The 9,369-nt window shown below is 38.8% G+C and overlaps 1 long non-coding RNA gene across 1 annotated transcript; it reads left to right on the top strand.

The window, feature by feature from the left end:
• The first annotated feature begins 1,158 nt into the window (after window positions 1-1,158).
• On the top strand, window positions 1,159-9,149 carry LOC141986361 (uncharacterized). Its single transcript, XR_012639256.1, has 3 exons — window positions 1,159-1,283; window positions 6,741-6,859; window positions 7,353-9,149. It is a non-coding gene; the product is annotated as an uncharacterized LOC141986361 (long non-coding RNA).
• Window positions 9,150-9,369: the final 220 nt, after the last annotated feature.

Raw genomic sequence — 9,369 nt, forward strand, 5'->3', positions numbered from 1 at the left:
ACACAAAAGGGAGCAGGCTTGGGCCATAGGTAAAGAAAACATTTTGTAGCCCAATCTTGCTCTCACTGATGTTACTGGCAGTCAATAGAATCATGAATTGTGAATATTAAAAAGCAGGAATCTTAATTATTGTCAAAATTAGAAAAATGGAAAACATCTACTGATTTATTCCTTGGATTCATTTGGCCTACTCCAAAGCAAAAAAAGTGTGAATTTTATTTAATTGATCCCTGAATGATGTCACAAGAAGTGATTATTTTGGTTTTGTTTAATGAGTCATACAGCGGAGCTTACTTAAAATAGCAGCTTTTATAGTTTTGATTTTTTTAAAATCGTTTATCAGACCAAATGTATGTTAATAAAATCATAACCTTTAAAATATATACATCTCAAATCTCTTCTCACCCCACACTGAAAAGTAAAATCCAAACACAAAGTGACCAACATAGTTTGCTAAATAAATACAAGTGTTGTGTATTAAACCATTTGTTCCACACCCAGTATTTATTAAAACAATCAAAGGGCAACATTATTCTTTCTGGTCTCCACTGCAGTGGTCTTATATCTGCACTATAGCTTTCTCTCTTGCATATCCTGTATTTGTTCTGTGTGTAGAATGTCCAGTGTTGCCTATGGGAGGAACAAGGGCAGAATATGCAACGCAGATCCAGAAGAACACAGAAGAACTCCACGCTGTGGACTGAAGAGTAGGATTTGCCCAAATCCTGCCCAAAAAATGATTTAAAAAAAAAAAAAACTTTTAGGTGTTCAAATCTCTAAGGCAAGCGACAGGATTTCTGCTTGTGCATGTTACATAACTGGCCACCTGTGCTCAAACTATAGAGTGTAACTATAGTTACTCCTCATGTTACTCAGTTCTACAAGACCTTCTTACTCCTTTTCCACCCTGCACAAAGCAGCAAAAGGGCCCTGTGGGCAGTAGAGAGGGGGTGACAGAGCTCAGACAAATTTACTCCTCTTAGGCTGGATATGGAAAATGATTGTACCACACCCATTTCATATGTACAGGGTTACTTCATCGTCATTTGTTCTTCAGATTTTCAGTCTTCTTAAATGGGAGTCAGCACATATAACACATCTTATTTATTTATTTATTTTAGCAAATGGTTATGAAAAAGTCAGATTGGCAGACATGAAGACTGAAGTCCTCTATTTATCAACTGAACAAGTATAGCACTGGAATCAGGAATGTAGCAACCGCCATCTTTGAGTTTCAACCCTGACTGTGACCTGACCAGCTCTAGGGATAAGAAGCTGGAGTGGTGGGTGAATTTTGTGATCTGGACAGTTTGTTTAGTAGGAACCATATTGAGACTTCTAACTCATTTAATGTTAGCCAAATAATTTTTGGTCCCTACTGACCAGGTCTAGATTCAAACAAGCAGCCTAAATATGAAAGATTAGAACAAGGGGTCATGGAAATTAGATTAGATCAGGCTGCATGGGAAAGTTTGATACTAACATGTCCAGCCCTGCAATTTCTATGATTCTATCATATGTAAAATTTCCGGGGAACTAATGTGGTGGGGAGGGGGAATGCAACCAAACAGGCACATACATCACATTGAAGTGAGTTTATAACTTCCTAATACTTCCCTGCATTATTGCTTTTTAATGTAACCAAGCATGGTGGGCCCAACTGAACACCTAACTAAGTCAATGCAAAAACTCCCATTGACCTTAATGGGCATTGGCACAGGCCTTATAATAGCGGTAGGGAAGGTTTGGAATCAGGATTGGGAGGATCAGTGGAGGGATCGTGTACAAGACGATCTCTACCTTAAGAAATGGTCCACAATATGAAACAGTTTGAGAACCACTCCCATATATGATTCAAAATATTTAGGCTGTAAGTCAGTGCTTCTGCAAAATAAATTATCCTCTTTAATTCCATTATCTCTAACAAACTATCATAGACAGTAGAAATTTGGAGTCCTGCCAAGTCTGAGTTATAGATGTATTTAGTTTTACACTTGTATGGAAGAGAATAGGCCTTTTGTCTGTGATAATAAATAAACTCAACAGGGTGACCCTGCATTACACAGGCTATAGTTGAGCAGGCGGTAATTGATGGGATTTCCATTACTGCATGACACAGTCTATGTCATAATGAGATCATAGGAGAAACTTTTTTAAACTATTAAATACTATCTTGTACAAGGCAAGCAAGATTCGTATTTAAACATAAAAGACTTGATTTACTGTAATTCTTTAGTGACATGGGTGTAATAAAAGCTGGCTTATATAGGCATATCTGAAATAATTTCGTTGAAAATTAAATAGAATATTGAGCTATGTGAAATCAGTGAATGCTTGTTGTGTGAAATGGTGAGTGAAAACTTTTGCCATTTTGATTCAGATCATTTTGACCCCTCAAAAGTATTTGTATATGAATTTCAAAGGAACTATCATTTTTGCATAGAAAAAAAAAGTAAACATTTGAATTATTATACGAAATGTGGAGCAATTTCTGCTTGATAAATGGCCCTACAGAGAAAAACTTTCAGTTAGAAAATTTTCACAAAAGTAAGACCATTTTATATCTGTAACAGCATGTTAAAACCTCAGTTTCAAATACAAGTTTTTCTTTCATTGGCTGTATTTTGCACATTACTGGAAAGTAAAGCCAAATTTCCAGAAGTGTGTGCAAGCATTTTCACAATCAAAAATACATACTCTTTAAGTTCCCAATTCTGCAGATACATACGCATATGCTTAACTTTATGTACATTGAATAGCCCATTGACTTCAGTGGGATGACTCTCAGTGCATAAAGTATGTGCATAAATGTACATGAATAAGTCTTGGAGGATTGGAGCTGTAATTTGTACATGCAATTGCCACAGTTGCACATACACTCATGGTAACTGCACATACAACTGACTATACTGGTAGCAATAATTACCACATGATGGTTTCTGAGTTATGTATTATTTCCTTATACTACAAAATAGGTATAATATTACATATACTGTGGTGTGTGTTAGCTGTTGGTAAAAGGTGAAACTTAAAAGTGGTGATTACTGTATAGAAAAGGACGTTTAAAGACACAAACACCTTTTAATTCAATTGAAATACACAAGGCAAGGAGGATATTTTGGAGAGGCAGAATGGCAAATAATATCTATTAAATAGTTTGGTTAAAAAACATGGACTTTTCTTTCTCAACAGGGATGACTGGAATGTGTGGATTTTTGGGGGTAGCTATATATTGAGCCCACCCCTCATAAGAGGTTCCACAAGTGATTTATTCGAATCTTATATTGGAGAGACAACCCTGTCCAGACTAAAAAAAAAATCAGTGCACTGGCCATAGATATTCTGTTAAATCATTTCTTGATTCAGACACAAAGATCAGCAGTGTGAGAGAAGCTCCTTTGTGTGAAGTGTCTATGCTCTTTCATGTAGAAAATGGCTTCCAGAAGCCAGCAACATTTCTCCTGATTAGCATAGCCTGCTACAGGGTCAGAGTCCTTATTCATTCAAACCTTCCACTAAAATCAGTGGGAGCTGTGCACAGTGGCATTGGAACAACTTTTATAGTGGGGGTGCTGAAAGCCATTGAACAAAACTGTAACCCCTTTATATGATGGGAACCAATGCTGCCTCCCCCAGCGCCTCTAATCCAGCACTCCTGACTGTGCCTGGATATGGACAGCTGGTTCATAGAGGTAAGACAGATGATTTTTCACAATTTTTCTGACATTAATGCTGTAGAAGGCCCTATCAGTTAAACAGTGGGTTATAAATATAGTTGCTTTGACAAGTTAGTCACCTATTAGTAGTCCAGGTAGTCACATCACACCGATCTCTTTCTTTCTGAACCTCTAGGAGGTGAGTGTCCCCACTCAGTCTGCCTTTGGATATGAATCCTTTCCTATGTACCTTAACAGTGTCTAACTCAGAATATGGCACCTCATTCTTGTGAGATGTAAATTAATATGCAGTAATGACATCATGGCACAGACAGATGAGTAGAGCACTCTTTGTTCCTTCTTCCACCCAGTCCAAGTGTCAGCCTCTGATTAGCAACAGTGATACTAGGGCTACTAATATTTCTATTTCCGGCATGGACTTTCTCAGATGTCCTCTAGGAAACCTGAACCCAATTTATATATAAAATGTAAATAAGAGAAATTCCCCAAGGAACTACAAAATCTCTGAGGGATAGAGGAATTACTTTAGCACTAACCTGCAGCTAAATAAATGCAATAACTTCTCAAGTATTCTATTCATCTTCATTTCATCAAGTTACTATATTAATGGAACATGAACAAGTATACCCTGACTCATATATGCATTTGAATCTGTCTCTATGAGAAATCATGTATATTTATATATGAAAAAGTATCAACATGATGTACAATAAAATTAAAAATATTTGAAACATGCAGAATAGACCCATACACAAATATGTAAAAAGGTTGAATACTAGTTGGAACTAGGATAATTTTGTTAGCCTTAAGAATTGACAGCAGTTCTAGATTAGCACCGTGCTTGAACACCTTCCTGTGACTATAGCTGGCCCACATGTAGGAATGCAAAAGAAGGAAGGCTCCTTTTGCCCTTTCTACATTCTTATGCATTGTTATGCCCTATATGTTTTATTTATTGAACAAAATAAAGAAACAAAATCCCAGGTCTTTTCTGTGAAATATCTGTTGAAATCCCCACAAAGTGGGCTTATGTTTCTGCAATTTTCCAATAGCTATGGGCACATCCCTCTGCACTTCTCTGTTTAAAGTATATTAAAGTAGATTTAATTTATTGAGACCATGTAAAATGTCCTGATTAATGTGGAAAATGTTGCCTTATTTTCCAAAGCACTTCTCAATGCATCGCTCACTTTAGGGGCAGGAAAGAATCATATCTAGTTCTCCCGGTGCTTTTTGATATTTAAATGTAGTATTCTGTCTGTCTCTAAGTGCTAGAGACACTGACAGTGTAAAAACTTCCATGTCCTGCCAAAAGTCAGTTTTACTTCTATTTTTTTAAATCAGATCGCTGAAAATCTTTTTAAAAGATTTGAGGAAACGGCACCACTGTACATAAATCAGAAAACTGAGGTGTTTAAATTAATGGTTATAACCTATTAGGAATGATTGAGTGGGGAAAAGGCGAGGGATATTGCACTCTATGTAAAAAATGGTGCCTGTTTCCAAGTCACTGATAACTCTGAAGAAAATGATCTTGAATGCTTATGGATCAGTGCCTTAACCATGGACAGCGGGTACCATAGGCTGGTGAGGCTGTGCTCCCCCAAACAGCCAGGTGTGGCCCTGCTAACACTCCACCCCCAGCCCCCCCGCCACCCTGCTTTTGCTCGGCACAGCGGCTCCAATCTCCCTGTGGGGTGGCCCTGCCTCGGGCTGCGCCACCCGCCCTCCCAGGGCTGGGGAGGCTGGGGTCGCATCGCCTGCTCTCCCATCGCTCCGGGGCTGGGGGTGGAACTGCTGCTGCACTGCCTGCCCTCCTGGTGCTCCAGGGCTGTGGCCGTGCTGCCCGCTCCGGAGCTGGGGGAAGGGAGGCTGGGGTCACTAGCCTGGGGTGGGGGCTGGCGGCTATGAGGGGGTAGTTCTGGGCTCCAGCAGGGATGGGGGGCATGGAAGGGGCGGGGCCTTAGGCGGCAGGGGCAGGGCTAGGGCTTTCCTCCCACAGCCAGCGGTTCACGTGCCGCCCATGGCTTTAACCTATAAAGAACAAGAAGGGGTATTAGTTGGTGACTGCTACAGACCACCACATCACACTAGGGAGCGGGATGACGGACTTCTTATTCACCTATCTATAATGTGTAGGAAGAAAACCTACACGATCATGGGTGACTCCAATTTGAGTGATATATGCTGGAGGTCTCATGCTGCCAGTACTAAACCATCCTTGGAATGTTAACATCTAAATATTATAGATGATGGTTTCCTAACAAAAAATGTTACATCGAACACGGGGGAATTCTATATTAGACCTCATCTTGACAGATACAGAGGAACAGATCACAGAACTAAAAATTAATGGTAGCTCAGGTACAAGTGATCATGAATTGATTACATTTATAATGTGCAAACAGAACAAAGTTCAGACCAGTAATATATAGACACACTTGGTCCTTTAAAAGGGCTGATTTCCCACAGCTGAAAACAATGATGAGCCAAATCAGCTGGGAGCAAGAATGTAATGAGGAAAATGTAGATGATAGTTTGGAATTGTTTAAGAACACTTTGCTAGATGCCCCAAAAGCTACAATATCACAATCAAGGAAGAAGGCCATATTGGCTAAAAAAAAAATGACTTGGTTCAGTGGGGAAGTGAAGACAGCTATATAAAAATATATATACATTTAACAAATGGAAGAAAGGGGAAGTTGATAGTAATGAATATAAATCAGAAGCTAAGAACTGTAGAAAATTGATAAGGGTAGCAAAGGGACACAAGAAGAATTTTTCTGACCAGCAGAGTTAAAGACAATAAGAAGGAGTTTTTAAGTATATTACGAACAAAAGAATCCTAATAATGGTATTGATTAATTACTGGATGGAACTGGTAGAATTATCAGTGGTAATGCAGAAAAGGTAGAAGTGTTCAATAAATGTTTCTGTTCTATATTTGGGGGGGAAAAACTGATGATGTAGTCTTATCATATGATAACACTCTTTCCATTCCACTCATGTCTCAGAAAGATGTTAAACAGCAGCTGCTAAAGTTAGACTTTTTTAAATCAGCAGGTCCAGATAACTTGCATCCAAGAGTTTTAAAAGAGCTGCCTGAGGATTTGATGTACCATTAATGTTGGTTTTCAATAAGTTTTAGAAGACTGGGGAAGTTCCAGAAAACTGGAAGAAAGGTAATGTTGTAGTGGATGTAATAAACTTCTGTAAAATGTTTGACTTGTTACCACATGATATTTTTGATTACCAAAGTAGAACAATATAAAATTAGCATGGCACACATTAAATGGATTAAAAGCTAGCTAACTGATAGGTCTCAAAATTTAATTGTAAATGGGGAATCATCATCAAATGGATATGTTTCTAGTGGGGTGCTGCAGGCAACAATTCTTGTCCCTATGCTATTTAACATTTTTATCAATGGCATATAAAATCATTACTGATAAAGTTTGCAGATGACACAAAATTGGGGGAATGGTAAATAATGAAGAGGACAGGTCACTGATACAGAGCAATCTGGATCGTCCGGATAATCTGGGTGCAAGCAAACAATATGTGGTTTAATACAGATAAATGTCAATGTATATATCTAGGAATAAAGAATGTAGGCCACACTTACAGGATGGGGGACTTTATCCTGGGTAGAAGTAACTTTGAATTTTTTTTTAGGATAATCAGCTGAACAAGAGCTATCGGTGTGATGCTGTGGCCAAAAGGGCTCATAAGGGGCAAGGCTGGGCAGAAAGGCAAACCTACCCTGAGGATCCTTGAACAAGGATGCCAAAGAAGCCTCACTGTGAGGAAGAAGACTATCTGCTGATCATAGTTGGGGCTGAAGGTTTAGTTGTCTTCTCTTTTCTTATGCTATCTTATATTGGACTTAAAGACTTTGCGGGAGACAGATGGTAAGAACTGATCCACAGAGGCAGCTCTGAAGCACTCTAGAGTGCCTAATATTATTGACCCTCGGAGGGCCCTAGTTCAGAGCCCAGTGGAGTGGGATGGCCCAGGCTCCCCTACTACTGTCCTTGTTGCAAGAAGGGCATAAACCTCATTTTCGCTCCACCGCCCCCTCTAGTAAGGAGAGGGTAAGGACACTGAAAATGCTGAGGTGAGGATAAGCCACATATAAGTGTTAGGAACTAGAATGAAGGTCCTTCCTGCTGGGAGGCGAGAAACTGAAAACCAGGTATGCTAACCCTAGGCCACCTAGCCCTCCAACTACTCTACTACAGACACATAAATGGGGGGAATCTCAAGTAGGAGTAGAGAGGTCATTTTACCACTGTATTTGGCACTGGTGCAGCTTCTGCTGGAATACTCTGTCCAGTTCTGGTGTCCACAAGTCAAGGAGGATGTTGATAAATGATTTAAGGATTAGAATACATTCCTTATAGTGATAGACTCAAGGAGATCTATCTATTTAGCTTAACAAAGAGAAGTTTAAGGGGTGATTTGATTACAATCTGTAAGAAACTATATGGGGAACAAATACTTGACAGTGGTCTCTTAAATCTAGCAGAGATGGGTATAACATGAGAGTATGGCTGGAAATTGAAGCTAGACAAATTCAAACTGGAAATAAGGCATACATTGTTAACAGTGAGGGCAATTAACCCTTGGAACAATTTGCCAAAGGTCATGGTGGATTCTCCATTACTGGCAATTTTTAAATCAAGATTGCATGTTTTTGTAAAAGAAATGCTCTCAGAATTGTTTCAGGGAAGTTCTATGTCCCATGTTATACCTGAGGCCTGTGTTATACATGAGATTTTCCCTTCTGGCCTTGTAATATATGAATCTGTGAAAATAAAAAGTCTGACCACGCTAGAACTGAAAGTAAATCAGTCTGTTGCCAGTTCTTCTTTCCACCATCATTCATTTTCTAGCCAAGGCTAAAAGAAGAAAATTGAACTACTATGGATTGTTCTTAATGCGTAACGGCCCATTTCTGCAAGGTGCTCTGCATCTGCACTCTCAACTCCCATTGAAATTGATGGGTGCTCAGCACTTCTCAAGATTAAATCCTAAATATTCACACCACAAATCCCTCATACACAATTATATTTTTAAAAACATGTGGCAATTTGAATTTGAAATGGAATGCAATCAAAATATATAGTAAATGGAAAGCATATTTATAGGTTTGAGCAAAAAGTCATAGCAGCTGCATTCTATAATCATTAGTAACGGTACTGGATAAGAATAGCATACCCACCCCTTCCAGAATTTATTATTGTTTTTAAGGAACACAATTTCTTTGACTTAAAGTGTCGGGGGAGACACAAACAGTTTGATTCTACTTGCCTTCAGGGTGTCTGACTTTGTTTTCATCATTAGTTGAAGGATTTAAACACTGTGTTACCAAAAAGTATTAGCAATGGTAATTCTCATCCCAGGAGGCACTGGGAGACTATTCAATGCTGTTCAATCTTTTTTTTAAAAAAAAGTAATATATTTTTTTTTCGTCCTTTCTTCCAAGGCTGCTGCATTTTCAAATACTCCTTTCCCCCAAGAACTGAGGACAGGCTCAATATAAATGATGCTATATACAAGTCTCTGTTATTGGGAAAAAATGTTAGGATTATGTTTTGTGTTGTTTTATTTGTGGTTTTAGTTAGCCAAAAAGTGTTACTGTTTAAAAATGGAGTATATTGTTGGCTGTGTTGCTGAGCCAAATCATCCT

Source organism: Natator depressus, chromosome 4, assembly GCF_965152275.1.
Source record: "Natator depressus isolate rNatDep1 chromosome 4, rNatDep2.hap1, whole genome shotgun sequence".
NCBI classification, from domain to species: Eukaryota; Metazoa; Chordata; order Testudines; family Cheloniidae; genus Natator; species Natator depressus.